Source organism: Thunnus albacares, chromosome 13 (assembly GCF_914725855.1).
Source record: "Thunnus albacares chromosome 13, fThuAlb1.1, whole genome shotgun sequence".
NCBI classification, from domain to species: Eukaryota; Metazoa; Chordata; class Actinopteri; order Scombriformes; family Scombridae; genus Thunnus; species Thunnus albacares.
In genome coordinates, this window is record NC_058118.1 from 23,629,095 (window position 1) to 23,646,438 (window position 17,344).

At 39.7% G+C, this 17,344-nt stretch overlaps 1 protein-coding gene and 1 long non-coding RNA gene across 11 annotated transcripts in view; one reads left to right on the top strand and one right to left on the bottom strand.

Moving 5' to 3' along the window:
* Positions 1-10,296, bottom strand: part of LOC122995722 (proline-rich protein 7) — a 37,430-nt gene extending 27,134 nt beyond the window's left edge. The window contains exons 1-8 of one of the 10 annotated variants that reach the window (XR_006406854.1): positions 9,268-9,672; positions 7,125-7,639; positions 6,850-6,987; positions 3,981-4,079; positions 3,168-3,591; positions 1,674-2,086; positions 1,509-1,567; positions 1,279-1,342 (exon numbers count right to left, since the gene is read on the bottom strand). The gene's annotated coding sequence lies outside the window, so the exon portion shown is untranslated. Of the gene's footprint in view, positions 1-140; positions 1,343-1,508; positions 1,568-1,673; positions 2,087-3,167; positions 3,592-3,980; positions 4,080-6,849; positions 6,988-7,124; positions 7,640-9,267; positions 9,673-9,734 lie in introns of those variants that run through there. The other 9 variants (XM_044371067.1, XM_044371068.1, XM_044371069.1 and 6 more) reach the window with 9 other exon arrangements.
* Positions 9,046-11,205, top strand: LOC122995724. The gene is made up of 2 exons (XR_006406855.1): positions 9,046-9,338; positions 10,289-11,205. It is a non-coding gene; the product is annotated as an uncharacterized LOC122995724 (long non-coding RNA).
* Positions 11,206-17,344: the final 6,139 nt, after the last annotated feature.

Below are 17,344 nucleotides of genomic sequence, written 5' to 3' on the forward strand. Positions count from 1 at the left end.
AAAAACAGCCACATGAGTGCCGGATGCACGTGTCGCCGGCGTCAGATGAAAATCTTAAGAGCTCAATCTTTTCTTTTTTTTTTTTTTTTTTTTAAGAGTTATTAATCCTGATGGTGTCCTTGCATTCTTTCAAGCTCTACAACAACAAGCTGGTTTCATGCAGCTTACACACAATAACGGAGCAGAAATCAAACACTGACCATGAAATGTGACCAGAAGTGTTTTAAGTTTTTTTTCCAGATGTTTATGTTCACAGATTTTATCTTAATTTGCACAAAATGAACAAATTAGGAACTTTTGTCAGATTAATCAGCTTCTTTCTTTTCTTTATTTCACTAAAAAGTTTGTAGAAAACGACTCAAACTGATATTTAAGGCTGCAGCTAAAAACGGCTCATTATTTTTCTTGATTAATCATTTAGTCTTAAGAAAACTTGCAGTTTCTCTAAGCTCACGGTGACGTCTTCAAATGTCTTGTTTTGTCTGATCAGCAGTCCAAAATCAAACAGCTTTTCAGTTTACAGTCATGTAAAAGCTTAAAATCATCTTCAACCAGCAAATGTTCTGCATTTGTCCTTTTAAAAAAGACTAAAACAATTATTCAATCAACAATTGAATTTTCTGTCTATCGACTAACCAATTAATCATCTAATCATTGCAGCTCTACATTATATTAACTTTGTTAATAACATTACAGCTGCAGACTTGATGGATTACTATAAGAACCTTTTATTAATGATGATGGCTTATTGGAAGTTGAGACACTCAGGACCCGACGTATTATTAATAACTTATTAAAAACATTATTAACATCTATAACTGCAGTCTCGATGGCTTTTCAGAATGTGAGAAACACGAAATCCTTTATTGATGACACCGAAGGGTCTCTGATGAACTGAAGAGCTAAAAACACAAAGAAAGTTTGATGGTAGAGGAGGATTTTCCACCACCTGGCAACCCAAAAGTTATTCTTATTGATGGCTTATAGATTATTTATAAAGCATTAATTACTAATTATAAACTCATAATAGAGGCTGGCTCATCAAAAAATGGTAACAGAACTTCAGGGGCCCTTGGTTGTTCGGGGGCCCTGTATATGTGGTTTATGGGATTGAATTTTACAGCAGAAAACAAAACCAGAAAGTCTTTGATAGACATTTAACTGTGAGGAAATAAACACTGAGAGTGTTTAATCTGTCCTCTGAATCAAACTGAATCATATCAAGTCCTCCAAAAACATGCTGATCGATTCCTACATTACGCAACAGCTCAGACACACAAAAAATGTCTCTTCTTTAATTTCCTCGATGACAGAAACAGCAGGAGGGTTTATCATCCCAAGTCTGGGGATAAAAAAACCCAGCAACAGTAACGAATACATTAAACAGTGACAGTGCAGGTAATAAACCACCTTAAAGCGCACAAACGTCGCTGTGAACTCGCAGCTGATCACCTCACGCACCACAGGTTCCTGTTTGAATGTCAATATTTTTGCTTGAAGAAACTCACCTTTTCATTCCTCTGCCTCTGTCTCCCCGAAGATATGACGCACTCATCTCACTCCGTGCCTTGAAGTTTTATGTCCATAATATAGAAGGTATAAAAAAAAAATTTTAAAAATTAAAAAAAAAAACACTTTCCTGCTTCCGTGTATCTCTTTCTGCTGCTGCCTACCGGCTCCGGTCAGATGATCAACCCGGTGAAGGATGAGAGCTCCACCGCTCTCCCTCTCCTCCTGGCGCGGCGCTGCCCGGAGCTGCTGGACGTCAAGGGTGAAAAAGAGAGAGATAGAAAGAGAGAGAGAGAGAGAGAGAGAGAGAGAGAGAGAGAGAGAGAGAGAGGTTTATCGGTTCACCTTGACAGCAACTTGGCTCCTCCCTGCCTCCTCTCTCTCTCTCTCTTTCTCCTCTCCTTCATTCAGTCCCTCCCTCCCTCCTCCTCCTCCTCCTCCTCTCATCACTGGAGCAGCAGAAGGAGCGTTTCGTGACGCTCAGCCTGTCTGGATGATGAGAATACAGATCGACCTGGCAGGGGGGTTTTCCAAGGACGCACGACTTGGCTGAGGAGCTCAGACGCAGTGAGGAGGTCTATATGGTGGAAAAAAATAAGATATATTTTCATGTGTACATAACAGATTTACATTTACAAGGTTGTATATGGCTTTTAATGCATTCAGTCACTCCTGATAAACCAGCTCAAGTGCTGACATTGAGAGCTGCTCATAACACAGGGAACAGTTTTTTCTGAATATTTATTTTTTTATTTTTGGATTGTTTGGGGGGAAAAATGAAACTCAACGCTGCTCTTTGTTAGTCAGCCTGCTTCATCAGCATGTCTGAGTCTATTTTTGTTTGCCTGGTGTTCTTTGTTGAAGGATAAGGCTGTCTGTATTTTTCTTATTGCCAACAAATCTCATGTTTGAATCCAAACCAACAATGAACTGATCTTCTAACAAGTATTGTGTGTGTATCCAAAGCCTGATATGTCTTATTCCTCTGTGCAGTAGACCTCCGTTGTTGTCCAAAAACTATTAAAAACACGTCAATGAGCCACACCGCTGCACTGGGTGACATGTTCCTTCATTATGAAGAGTCTGGTCACGTTAGTTTGTTTAGAAACGGCTCCAAAGACTCATAACAGTGATCACGTTTTCAGTCTCCAGAGTAGTAGTTCTGTGTACTGAGTTGTACGAAGTTCTGTGAGAAATTTAGCATAAAGTTAAGAGGTTGTGATATGTAGCGCGACAAGCTAGCAAAGCTGTAAACAGAGCCGCGTTTCCGCACATGCTCAGATGCGTCTGCCTTACACAGAACTACTCTATGGAGACTGAAAACGTGATAGCACCTTTTAAATGGAATTAACTGCAAACTGTCGTCAAACTAGATTACTTCATTCCCCTTGGAGAACCCTAACCCTAATCCAGTAGGATTCATCCTCTGGGGGCCATGAACAGACCTTCCAACACTACCAGCTGTCCTGGGTCTCTCCCATATTTTCACTCCCTCTCCTGCTGTGCTACTGTTTTGTTGTTAAACGCCCGTAATTTGCTTGGCCCTCAACCTTTATTATGTATAATCGTCAAACACACAGATACATAAGTTTTGTATGTTTGTCTGATGTTACCCAAGTTGTCAGATCATAAAATTTCAACCCATCTGTCACCACAACCTGCGCAGGAAGTCTTTCCTCTCGTCCTCTGTCCTCCTCCCTCTGCCGCTGATGTGATTCACCGCCTGCAGGTACCACTGGTAGAGAGGAAAGGCTGGTTTGTCTCAGCCAGCAGCTAAGTTTACAAGAATTTGCCAAATTTTAACGATACGTGTGTCAATACTGAACCACAGGCTTGGACTCAAATGCAGACATAGACTCGGTATCAGTTCAAAATCAGTCCATCGGTGCACAGGTGATCAGTCAGTGAAGCAACAGTGTCAAAAACAGGTCATAACTATCAGGCTCTAAGAAACTCTGGGTCGCTGTCACAAAGAAACAAGACGAACTGGTGAAGAAGGAAGGGAAGACTAAGACTATATACTCTGGAGGAGGGGAGTCAAGGAGACACAGGTGCAACACAGGAGGGCAGGAAGTGAAGGACCTGAAACGAGACAAGAGGTGAGTATCAAAATGAAACAGGAAGTACGAGACAAAGAACACTAGAAGAAACAAAAAGGTAACTCTACTATCCAGACGGGCGTGACAACGTGGTAAACTCAGATAGACAGTTAGGCTACATACAGACAGCTTTTGTGTTATTAGCTTAACCAGCGCACTGTGGTTGTGTAAAACATAGTGGTGGATGGGAAACTGCGGGCAAAGCAGTTGAAAATATCGATTTCCTACATGTTTATGATTGTTGAACAGGTGGTTTGATATAGAGTATCTGTATTTGTTGAGGCAGCAAAACTATTTGTACTTGTATTTGTATTCAAATAAAAGTATTTTAGAAAATTAAAGCGTCACAATAAGTGTTCATGAATAAACAACCTTACGAAGGAGAACCCCGCATCAGGTCTCAAACTGGAGTCTCCCAGATCATAGACGACTGATGATCAGATCATCGCCTCATTGCAGACAGACCTCTACCTATTTATACACCCATAACACAGAGACAGCACAGCATGTAACATGTAGGGAGGAACTTCAAAGGTGATTCTTGCTTTGCACTTTTCATTTATTGCCTATTTTTACAACCTAACTTTGTGGAAAGGAGAAGAGGAACAACAGAGTCCGTTGGGAGCACTTCATTTGTGTCAGTAGCTCATCTTTATCTCTGGGGAACACCCCTAACTCCAGGAGTGATGTCCAAATTAGGAAATGTGCGTCATGTAGCAGGTGGATGTGACTCCCCTCGTTGAGACCTGCTGATAGACGTCACAGCGGAGCAGAAGAGAGGCACTGAGATAGCGATGTAACTGACCTGCATGCTGGTATTTGACTTGTTTTTTTTTCCTTCCCAAAAACTAATAATTTTGAAAGTATTTGTATGAAACAAATATTTGTGAAAAACCCAATATTTGTGCTTTGCTGCATAACGTATTTGTACTTATTGGTTTTTTACTCACAACGGTTTTGTTGCACTTACAGTAACAAGCGTATTTGTCGTCAACTTGAGTAAAACGTTATCTTTCACTTCATCCACCCCACCTAAATGTTGGCGGGTATGCATGAATGTCTTTCAATTTCATGAAAAACAGCAAAACCAACGTTGTCTCTGTTTTTAAAGTTGTGTCTTCATTTTCCTGCTAATTCATTGTTTTCTGATTTGTGATGGTATTTGCTGCCTTATGAGGCAAAAACCACAGCCAGATTTTAATTTTTAATGCATCAGCACATATTAAACCCTGCGACAGAGAGCCTTGCTGGGTTTAATTTGAGCTTTCTAATCAGAGACTGAACTCTTCCTGGTGAATGAAGTGAAAAGCAGCAGGACTGTCAGGAGCACTTCAACAGAGTAAATACCAGCTTAAAGGAACACTCAGGTTTTTCCAGCAGCTCATATGTCAGAAGATGGATAAAAAGAAGAAACTAAATCCTCCGTGTGTGTGACCAGCTGACTACAATCACAGTTATTTTAATTCACCTGGAGTCGGAGGTGTAAAATAATCCCTGAGTAGATGTTGAGAATGAAAACCAGCAGAGCTTTGAGTCCCGTAAAGACCAGCTGTTTGATATAGAAAAACATGGACATGGAGGTTTCTTTCTAACAGAATGTTTTTCGAAGGCTGGAGTTCGTTTTACTGATCGCTGATGGTGGAATAAAATTGTTTTTAATTAATTGATTTGATGCGCCGGAGCAGAAAGTCTAAACACGAAGCATTAATATGAGCATCTGATCAGCATTTATTAAGCAAAACTGCACGTAAATGGACAAAGTGTCGTTTCTAACACCTGTTTAAAAAATGAATATACTCACTGTGGATAAAAACAAACATTTAATTGCTTTAGTTACTAATATTTGACTAAATGTGCTTGGAAAATATTTTGGATAGAGGTATTTCAGCTCAAATAAGATAATTGAATGTTTTGGATGACAGTACTTTTTATTAAATCATAAGAAGATGATACTGACAGGCTATGGAGACAATTTATGGAGAAATTAACTACAAAACATTATGGACATTTTTTAAAAAAAGGTGGATTTGGGTGAATTATAATCATGTATTAATAGCGACATAACAAATCAAGTTATCTTTTTGTGTAACAGTCAGATGAAAACTCAGTGTCGATTCTTTTTATGTGTGTAAATGTATCTATATGTAAAACACACTGTGGAGGGAAACACACATATATTTCAGCCCGTCCTCACGAGAAAAATGACAGTAATTATGACCCGGGGAAGTGACGCAGTTCAGATGACGTCAATGTGAGGTGACTCGATAGATGATTTTGCCTTAAAGGAGGCGGATTAAGTGGACTTAGCTGCAGGAGACCGCTGTTCACTTCCTGTTTGCCGCGAGTGTCGTTTCCAACTACACGTTAGGACATTTTTTTAAAAACCATAACGGCGTGGTGTTTACTGTCGCCATGAAGATGAAGGTTTCGTAACTTTAAGGAAGTATGAACCATGTTGCATCATTTTAACCCAAACCATGATCTTTCCCGAAACCTAACCAACTGGTTTTTGTGCCTAAACTTAAAACCTAAACCATAAAAACACCTACACCATAAAACATCAGTAGTTTTTAATGGTTTTGTAGCAGTATATGATGCTCCTATGGGCCGTTCGAGTGCAGGTACAATCGACCTATGTGGTCTGGTCCCCATTCGTCCAATAGAGGACACCGAAAACACTCATATGTTATTTTGGGAGTCACTGGAAATAGACCTGTTCTGTCGTTCTGGTATGAGGACGTGTTGTATATTTGTATACATATTTACAGTATATATACACATGTACTGTATATGAATATGTGTGTATGTGTACATACAAATTAAATTCCTGTTTTTTTTTTCTTTGTTTTGGAGACATATTTGGTCAATCTTTTACACTTTATGGTAACACTTTACTTGCTGCCCCTAGTGAAGGAGGTAAAGTATTTTGGGGTTTTGTTCACGAGTGAAGGTAAGATGGAGCGTGAGGTTGACAGGCAGGTGGGTGCAGCATCAGCAGTAATGCAGGCGTAGTATCGGACCGTTGTGGTGAAGAAAGAGTGCTAGCCGGATGGTAAAGCTCTCGATTTACCAGTCGGCCTACGTCCCAACCTTCACCTGTGGTAACAAGCTTTGGGTAGTGACTGAAAGAATGAGATGGCGGATACAAGCAGGGTTAGGTGATGAGATGATAAGAGATAAGGTGAAGAGCTCAGACATCTGGGAGAAGCTCGGAGTAGAGCTGCTTAAGTGGTTTGGGTACCTGGTCAGGATCCTCCTGGACGCCTCCCTCTGGAGGCACGTCCAACTGGTAGGAGACCCCGGGGTGGACCCAGAACACGCTGGACGGACTACATATCTCTTCTGGCCTGGGAACACCTTGGGATCCTCCAGGAGTTAGCTGAAGGGTGTTGAAAATGGATGGATGGATTTACTTTAAATCACCCTATTTAGCATTTATAAGCAGTATATAAACAGTTAAATGGTTTATAATAATAAACTGTATATAAAGATTGATGTAGCAAAGTGTGACGTCACCCGTTAGTTTGCACCGGAGCCCAGAGTTGCAGCTTACGGTTAGGGGTCAGGGTGTTGCCCTGCTACGCCCACACGGCCAAAATGACCCCCAGCACATTTGTTAGAGGGCCTGAATTTAGAGATTGAAACCATAATGACTCATTGAACAAAATGATTGACTCAATATTTATAGAGAAAAGTTGAGAGTTCTTGAATAAGAGTCAGTTTGAGCGTCTAGCGGCCGTCGGTGGCACTTTAAGGTGCTTCAGCCTCATGTTGTGGTAGTTGCTGCTTGTTTGGAGTTCATGGAGTTCCAGCTGCAGGTAATATGACTTTACATCAGTCTGAGAGAGAGAGAGAGAGATGGTGGTCAGAGTTCAGGGCCTGAGCTCTCTACCTGCAGATGATTTGACTGCCAAACGGCGTCGTTTCTTCATTAGACTGAATTCAAATAAGAACAAGCAGCCAGCCTCTGGAAACACCGTGAACCACATCAGCTGTGGATCCAGTGAACCTCAGTGGTCTGCGTGTTCCACCTGTTGAACCACAAAGGAAATAATACAGAGATAAGATGCAGTATCATGCATTAATGCCAAAAAAAATATCCAAAAATCCTCAATAATAACAGACTTCATTTATGCCGTAATGGCCTGAATATATCACTGTTTTTCCAGGATGTTACATTAGAAACAGATGTCTGGAGTCATTGACATTAGAAGCACCCTCTTGTGCAGGTTGTTCAGATTTCGTGTCTGCAGAAAAGTGCACATGTGTGTGAAATCCACCAATCAGCACTGACTTCATTTTCCTGATCAGAGCAACAGTCGTGACCAAAGCTGCAGACGTCATGATGACGAAGCATCTTGTGACTGACAGGCTGAAGGGCTGCCTGCAGGTTTAGTTTGACAGACTGCTGTCAGTTCACACACACACACACACACACACACACACACACACACACAGAGGACATTACACTGATTTATATGCATTTCCTTACCTTAACATTAAACCAAGTCTTCACCCTTAAATTTAATGATTCACACATATTTTGTCCTCAAAACGGAGGCGTTTCCCCCCAGTGTGAGTGCGTATAACAAATTTATGTCCCCAAAACATAAGTAATACCTTCTACACACACACACACACACACATGCACACACACACACACACACACACACACACACTCAGCGGTTGATCAGCGACTATTCTCCAGCCGGTCGTTTCCAGATCCTGTTGAGATGAACACTGAGGCTTTTGTCTTCATCAGTTCCTTCATCATAAAGATGAGTCTGTTCATCTCTCTGAGCCCAACACACACACACACTCCTGGCCTCTTGTCACATTATTGCCTTCTTACAGGCCATCAGTTTGGTCCCCCGGCGTCACACAGCTGACTGATTGTGGAAAAATTCAGTCAGCTGAGAATGTTCCTCCGTGTCGTAGATGTAGTTACTGTTGTCCAAAAACTATTAAAAACACGTCAGTGAGTCACACCGCCGCACTGGGTCACATGTCTCTTCATCGTGAAGAGTTTGGTCATGTAAGTGCAGGAGCGTGGTTCTGTTTACAGCCTCGCTAGCTTGTTGTGCTACATATCACAACTATGGACTTTGTTTTAAAGTTCTTTGAGAAATTTATGAAGCAGCACAAAGTCGTTCCTGCACATGCCCAGTGGCATCTTCCACAGAACTACTCTCTGGAGACTGAACACATGATCACTGTTATTAGTCTTTGGAGCCGTTTGTAATCAAACTAACGTGACCAAACTCTTCAAAATGAAGGAACATGTCACCCAGTGCAGCTGTGTGGCTCACTGACGTGTTTTTAATAGTTTTTGGACAAAAGCGGACGTCTACAGCACAGAGCAATAAGATATATCAGGCTTTGGATACACACACAGTACTTGTTAGTAGATCAGTTTATTGTTGGTTTGTCTCCAAACATGAGATTTGTTGGCAATAAGAAAAATATAGAGATTCACCAGACTTATCCTTAAACTATCTCTCCATGTGTTAGAAGATTAGCACAAGAGTGGAATATAAAAGTCTGGATCAATAAAATGATCCTACTGATCTACTGTGTGTGTGTGTGTGTGTGTGTGTGTGTGTGAACATTGATTTGACAGAGGACTTGAGATGTTTCTGTTTAGTTTTTGTCATTTTACCAGCAGATCGTCTCCAGCTCTCAGTGGGAGTTCAGCACTTTTCCACCCAGCTGCGACGAGAAAGAGACACCGTACGTTGTAACTCGCATCCTCCTGCAACACGACAGCAATAAAACAGTACAGCGCCGAGCTGGGGATGATCGCATCGCTATGACAACAGCTCTCTGTGGGAGCCAGAGACTAACAACAGCTATTATATAAAGAGAGCCATGAACTCTGCAGTTTTTTTGTGGAGAGAACAGTTCAATACCCAGAAATTAAACACCGTTCTACAGTGTTATTAACTTACTGTCGTGCTTCATACAGCATGTGTTTAAAAGTGTTCTGCAGGGTCATTTATTTGTGTGTGTGTAGAAATCTGCCACTTTAAAGGCGCAATATGTAAGAATTATGCAAGAATTTTGGTTTGAAACATTCAAAAATTATTAAAATTATCCACAGAATGTGAAGAAATAATAAAATGAGACCTTCCCAGACTTTCTCGGTTGCCTATAACAGCTTGTGGACGGTTCTGCCGGGAAAATCCCAAGGATGTGACGTTCAAGATGCTCCTGATTGCCTCTTCTCTCTCCCGTCCCCCTACAGCGCCAACAGGGTGTAACACTAGCTAACGTTAGCTTAGACATGAAGTCCGCTAACGTCCAACCCCCGAGCTGGCTTTCTCCCTATTGGAGAGGTGAACTAACTTTACTGCAAAGCATGTGAAATATATTGTGATATTGTGGTTTTAGCTGGCTAATGTTAGCGCTGCTGCTCGCTCATGCTAACGGAGTCCGAGCACGCGCGCTAGCGAGCAACAGGATGCTGAGTGCAGCTCACTTAACGGCCACCAGTGTCGCTGATGAGAAGCAATTTCTGATTCTTACATATTGCACCAATAATGGCGAAGACTCAGTATGAACTTGTTTCCATCAATACAGAACTATTGATTCATTCAATTTCATTTGCCACTTCTTTTTCAAACATTTTTAGATTTAAGAATAACACTCCTGCAATTTCAAGCTGAATTATTTCCCATCAGAGATGCTCGGCTGTTGCAGGACGGGTGTAATCAGGCCATGAAGCTCTCTGACTGGAGGAGAAGATGTCTGCGGGTACGACGAGAAGCAAGACAGCCTGAAACTGGAGTCTGCAGCTCTGTGAGGCTTCACGAAGGCCAGAAGGCTTTCTGACTGTAAACAACCCTGCGTAAGAGAAATGCAAGCGGCTACGTTGGAGAGTGTCGCTTCATCTAACGTTGAGAAGGTGAAATACAATCTAGGAAGTCCAGTTTGAGAAACAGATGCAGTTTAAAGGCAGGGGGGCAGGAGTGTGCCCTCTAAGGTGCCCACACAGTATGATAAAATGCTTCTGAGGTGCTGCATAAAGGAGAAAACATACCAAAGTTCTGTAATGACTGTCTAGTTATGGGTAAATCAGGATGAAATGCCCTGTAGAGGGCCTCTATATATGACAGTCTGGGATGAAGAGCCCTCTTGGTGCCCTTTCAGTGGAAGAAAATGTGATCGTGCCCTGTAAAGAACCCCTAAAAATGAGAAAATATGATTTGCCCTTTCAATGAAGAGGATGTATGCCCTTCTAGTGAACAAAAAAAATAAATAAAAAAAAGGGAAAAAGTGCAGTTTAGGGGTCCCCTGAGTCTAACATACTGGAGTGCAGAATTGGGTGCCCTTTGAATGAAAAAAGTTCCACTGTATGGGAGAAAAACACTGTGAAGTGGGGGTCCGTTGAACATGACCTTTATATATTTTCACCCCTGAGACAGCTTGAGTCCACCGCTGTAGAGACATTTCAGTCTGTCGACCAACTGACGAAACCGATGACCCACCACTAACCTGGATTAAAAAGGAAGTCATTATGGTACAATTTTGTGACTTAATTTATGTAGATTAATGTTATTTTTGCTGTGAATACTTTGAATAAACAGCTGATAAATCTTATATTGGATGGACAGTTATAATGATGTACAGTAATGAAGGCCGGAGATAGATTTTTATTTCTTTTTCACATTTACTGACACGTCAACTGGCGCTCGCAGAGACGCATCAAGGTGCAGAAGCTATGATGCATTGATGGAGAGGAGTGAATACTATAAAATTACTGCATCAACACTGAAATAGGACGTAGTTTCCAAACAGTGTCTGGTCTCTATATACACAACAAACAACCAAATTGGACCAAAATTCATAAATAACCACTTTTTAAAAGTGTCATTCATGCCCTCTGTTTCTTGAAAGTTGATGTTTGGAGATAAGAAAGGCTCATTGACACGCTGATGAGACGACAAAGCGCCGATCGCTTTCCTGTTTCCTGCCTTCAGCAGGGAAACCTGACTGAGGTGTTAAGTGGCTCATATGCGGTACGTCTGGGGAAAAAGAAGCATTTCAGGGTCACGAGTCTCCTTCAAATTCTTGTTTAAACTCTCAAACAAAAGCTGATTTCTTCTCTTCAGAGCTTTGAGCTAAACGATGAGTGAACATATCAAAGCCTTAAAAGAAGCTTTTTAGTCACTTCTGGGATTTTTAGTCTTCAGAAGGATGAAAACATGTTAAGTGAAACTATGATGAGTGAAATAAGCTTCAAGTCCAAATTATTACTAAGAAATGTTGCTTATTGATCCGTTTAGTTCAGGAATAATACTAAACACGTTGTAATGGAAGACTTTATATATACCAAAACATTAATAAACAACAACAACAACTGAGTGATGACATGAAATATACATTTTTCTTTAAGGTAACTTGTAGAAATATTTTAAATAAAAAATATAAATGAAACATATAAACAATAATAATAATAAAAGAAAGACAAAGGAAAAAGTCTGATACTTTGTGTGCAAGAATTACATATTAGAGAAAAAACAAAGAAAATCAATAAACTAAGTTGGTCCAAAAGATATTTTATAACTGTAATAATAACTTGTAATGGATGACAGAATACTGATATATATATATATATATATATATATATATATACTTTTACACCTAACAAATCCAAAGTAGCTAAACAAACACATTCACACACACACAATCAAACACCTTTATAACGTTATGGTTAATTACTGCAACAATTAATTGATTAATCAATTGGTCTGCAGCTATTTTGATCATTGTTTTAAAGAAAAAATGCAGAACATTTGATGGTTCCAGCGTCTCAAAATGTGAATATTTGTTGTTTATAAGGCAGTTTATTGAAAATCTTAACATTTAAGATAATTAGTCAGACAAAACAAGCTAATTAAAGACATTACATCACTGATAAATTGTTATTTTTTTCACTATGTTGAACATTTCAGGGGCTATATAATCAGTAGATTAGACGTTATGTAATCTATTAATTTGAGGAAGGTTACAGTCTCCTCATCGCGCCTCACAGATCTGATGTTTTTGTCACTTCGGTGGAAGTTTCATGTACGTCATCATTTATTCACTCAGTCTGTTTACATTGCATCAATACATAAACTTTCTCGCCTCAGCAAAGCATAAAAACTTTCGAGATGTTTTCAGATTTTCCACTCAGGTTCTTTTAAGTGCAAATTGAAAATGTGAATAAAATCAGGTGACAGAAGATTTTAACATTATTGAACTTTTTAATGTCTTAAAACATGTCTGGACGGGATCTTTAACAGTAGAGTCTTTAAGGTTTTAGGTAACCATCAATCAGTCAATCAGTATGTTAAGTTATTCTAATACATGCTTGTCAATAAGAAATGAGGTCTGATGTTAATTAGTCTGTGTATTTAAATAATAAACTAAAGTTATTACAAACGGATCTAGAATAAATAAATATATTCTTTATTCTAGGGAGGGTGGACGCTCTGTAAACACAGAATAAACTTTAAAAATGTTGTCCTCTTCACATTTTTTTTGCTTTTGTAAGATTAATATTATCAGATAATTATTAGTGTTGTTGATGAGGTTTTTTCAATAAACAACACAAACACTTTAATTCCATCATTAAATATCTTCTGTTTAACCTGATTCAGCATGAAAGTAAAGCACATTAATATTCCCATAATGAGCCATCGTATAATCACCTTAATTATCAATAAAAAGGTCCGTTTGTGAACATTAATATTTATTGTATAAATTGTCAATTAGCAACAGTTTCCTCACAGTGGATGGAAGAGTGATGTAAGAATCCCCCTGGAGATATTTTCATTAATGCAGCCCGTTAAAATAATGACTCAAATTCTTCTCCCGGGTGATCACGACCAACAGGCTTCACTCAGCTCCCATGAGGCTTTGCTGCGGCTGCAGTTGCCGGGGAGGACGGGGGCGGTGGGTCATTAGTGCCGGGTACCAGGGGAGCATCTGTATTAAACAAATATATCTCCTAAAAAAAAAAAAACACACACACACAGACACATAGTTTTTTTATATTAATGTTTTAGCTTTTATGGATGTTGGAGGAAGAACCGTCGGCAGCTTTTTTTCAATAAATATGTTGCGTTTAGGCGTCAAAGGAGCAGCTAGTGGTGATTTATTTACATCGTGCCACCAGAACATGTGTAACAAAAGCTAAGAAAAAGAAAACTTTAATTGAGTCGGCTTAACTGACTTAACTTACGTTGAGTCCAACTGAAACCACATTTAATCATCTCTCTTTGCAGTCAAACGTTGTCTTTGTACTGAAAGGAAACGAGGAACCTCTCTCCTTGTAGAGTTACTGTCTTATTGCTTTTATAAGACTCGCAGAAGCAGTGACTTATTTTAAACCACTTCTTAAAACCCATTTCTACAGACTTGCTTTTATGTGATGTCGTCTTTTTATCTTTTTTTTTTATCATCTCTCTTTTGTTTTTCATTGTCTGCCACTGTCATCTTCTTCATGTCAGACTTGTTATTGCTTTCTGTGTCGTGTGTCTGTCAAAGCACTTTGTAAACTCTGTTTTTAAAGGTGCCTATATAAATAAAGATATTATTATTATTATTAGTCTTTTGAGCCATTTCTAAACAAGCTACCATAATGACATGTGACCCAGTGCAGTGATGTGGCTCGCTGATGTGTTTTCAATAGTTTTTGGGCAACGACGGAGGTCTACGGCACAGAGGAATAAGATATATCAGGCTTTAGATACACACACAATACTTGTTAGTAGATCAGTTCATTGTTGGTTTGGATCCAAACATGACATTTGTTGACAATAAGAAGAATATAGAAAATCACCAGCTTTATCCTTTAAATCCAATAAAGTGATTTTTTTTTGGCCACTTGGGGGCAACAGGCTGTAAGCATTAACATATTATCACCTTATAAAGCTGTTTTGATGAACATGCCACCAAAACCTGACGTCAGATGCTGTTAAAGTGATCGTTTGATTTTCAGCTATTAATTACAATTTAATTTTATCTATTGTTATGAATCTGTATTGATTTTTTTTTTTCACATACTCTGTATCTGCCAATCCCAAATAACTCTACGTGGATTTCTGGTTATTTGACTTTTCATAATAGCTTGTTCATATGAGGTTTAGCAGGAAGTAAGACCTGATCTCAAACATTAGTAACATCAACATGTAGGAGAACATGAATGTATTTTTTCTCATGCACAGCGTCTATAACAAAACATGAAACATTTTCACATTATTTTCTGTTTGTTTTATGGTCATTTCAGGTTTTTTTTATCTCTAACAAATGTGCAGGTTTTGTGGCCAAAGGAAGAGTTATCACATCACAATATCTAGTTATTTTTTGTTTTATAAGGAAAGAAGAACAGGAAAATATATACATGAATAAAAAAATGTTGATTTTCCAATCATTATTATTTTTACACATACAACAGTGTGAGACCCCCAACAATAAGTAAACCAAGTGTCAACAAAACAGGCTACCAAAATACTTTAGAGATCCCCTTCAGACATCTTTGAAGACATATAGAAATACTCTGCTTTGATTAATCATTTGTGTCTGATATGGTTTCTCCTTAAAATCCTTAAAACAACATTTCCTCCTTCATCCTCGTGTAAAAATCCAGAATCTCTGAATATATAAATGTTTTTTATTTCAACAGTTTTCCTGCTGGACACAAGATGTCTCCTCCTTCACTGTAAAGTTCATTCTCAGTGTTTGAGCACTGGAGGCTTGTGTAAGTTGCATATTGGACCACGATTGACTCCAAACTTGATGTGATGTGTCACAAATCCTGCTGGTAGGTTATCATGATTTCTAGTGCCAAAGTCAGAGTTTTGGCATCCAAACAGCACGAGTGTTTGGGCTCTCCACGTCAATCCCCCCCCGACAAACACAGAGTGGTTGTTTCCCTACCAGCTGTGATGAGAAACGATGTAGTAACAGTTCATTTTTAGACTTGATGGAGGATCTAAAACCGGAGTTGTTATCGGTGGCTCCCAGCAGGCGAAGAGACGCTCAGAGTGGAAACTCCTCTAAAGTGGTTCACAGCTGACGTGGTTTCCACTGCTGGGAGTCCACCCACACTGAGCCACGGGTCGCCACAGGTGTGAGTGTGTGAGTGAATGTGTGGATTATATGTTATGAGGTGAGATAACAGGAATTAAATTACTACCAGTTTGACTCACATGTTATTTTCTGCCTGACCAGAAGAGCTTTAGATCTTTCTTAGAAGTTTTTAGTTACAGTATAATTTGTTGTTTTTTAGCCTCCAGGGATCTGTCGTTCTATCTCTCTGAAATATCTGAACAACTATTGGATGGATTCCCATGAAACCTTGTTTGACTTTGGTGAAATTTTGGCTTTTCCTCCACTGAATAAATGTAAATTTTTAATTTACATTTATTCATTTGGCAGACGACTTTGCCCAAAGCAACGTACAAATGAGGTACAAGCCAAGCTACAGCAGATCAAGGAGAAACCGTTGAAAATAAGCATCTTAACATTCAGTTCCACCTTCCCCTCGACGTGAGGCTACAGGTGCTTGTAACATATACTAAAAGTGTTCCTATGGACAAAATAATAGGAACACTTTTCAATATAATGCACTCCAGCACACCACCACCACCCGCTATGACCTCAATAATAAACATTTCACTAACTGAGACCACGCCAAGAACGTTAGATTTCAATAGTTTAATTGAGATAATGAAAGAGAGCTGATATGTTGATGGATGGGTTGGAGAACCTGATGAAGGATTAGGGATGGGGGGATGAAGTGATGGGGGGAGGAAAGAGGTGAGGTGTTGAGGAACATAGAATGGAGGGTTGAGGGTCGACGGTGGATGTATGGTATGTCGACTGGACGACGACTGCCGACGGTGGGAAGGTAGGAGGGAACAGGGGGGAGAGGGTTGAGACTCTGAGCGGGGGAACTGTCTCTCCAGTCCATCGCCTGGATAGAGCCCCCCTGTTCCTGTGTTAAAACGGAGGAGAGAGGATGGTTGATGAAAAGAGAGGGGTTAGGGTGGGAGGGACTTGCGACTGAGACGAGGAGGGGAGACGAACGGATGAGGTGTGCTTAAATACTCTGTTGTGCGGAAGTGGGATGTGTACTCAGCGTGGTCTCTGTTCCTTTAAACTTTGTTTATAAATCTATAAACTTCATAAAGTAGAAATATCACCTTTCTGACATCAACAAAAACTGAAATATATAAGCAGAATTTATGGCAGAGCTGTTGAGTTGGATTGCATTAGATTGCACAGATGTGTGTAATAAAGTGCTTGGTGAGTGTATAAGTGCCTCTTGAATGAAAGTTTGTTCCTGGAAGTCTTTCCCAAAGTGGGTGAGGAATAGTGGAAACGAAAGCAGAACCCGTGACAATGGATACACAAGGGGTGTGCCCGAATACAAATACATTTTTCGGCAAAGCAAAAATATTGGGTTTTTTATGAATATTTGTTTTATGCAAATATTGTCAAATACCATCACGCAGGTCGGTTACATCACTATCTTAGTGTCTCAACGAGGGGAGTCACATCCACCTGCTACATGACACACATTTCCTTATTTGGACATCAGTCCTGAAGTTGGGGGTGTTCCTCAGAGATAAAGCTGAACTACTGACACACGTAAAGTGCTCTCAAGGGACTCTCCATAACCTGTTGTTCCCCTTCTCCTTTCCACAAAGTTAGGTTGTAAAAAATAGGCAATAAATAAAAAGTGC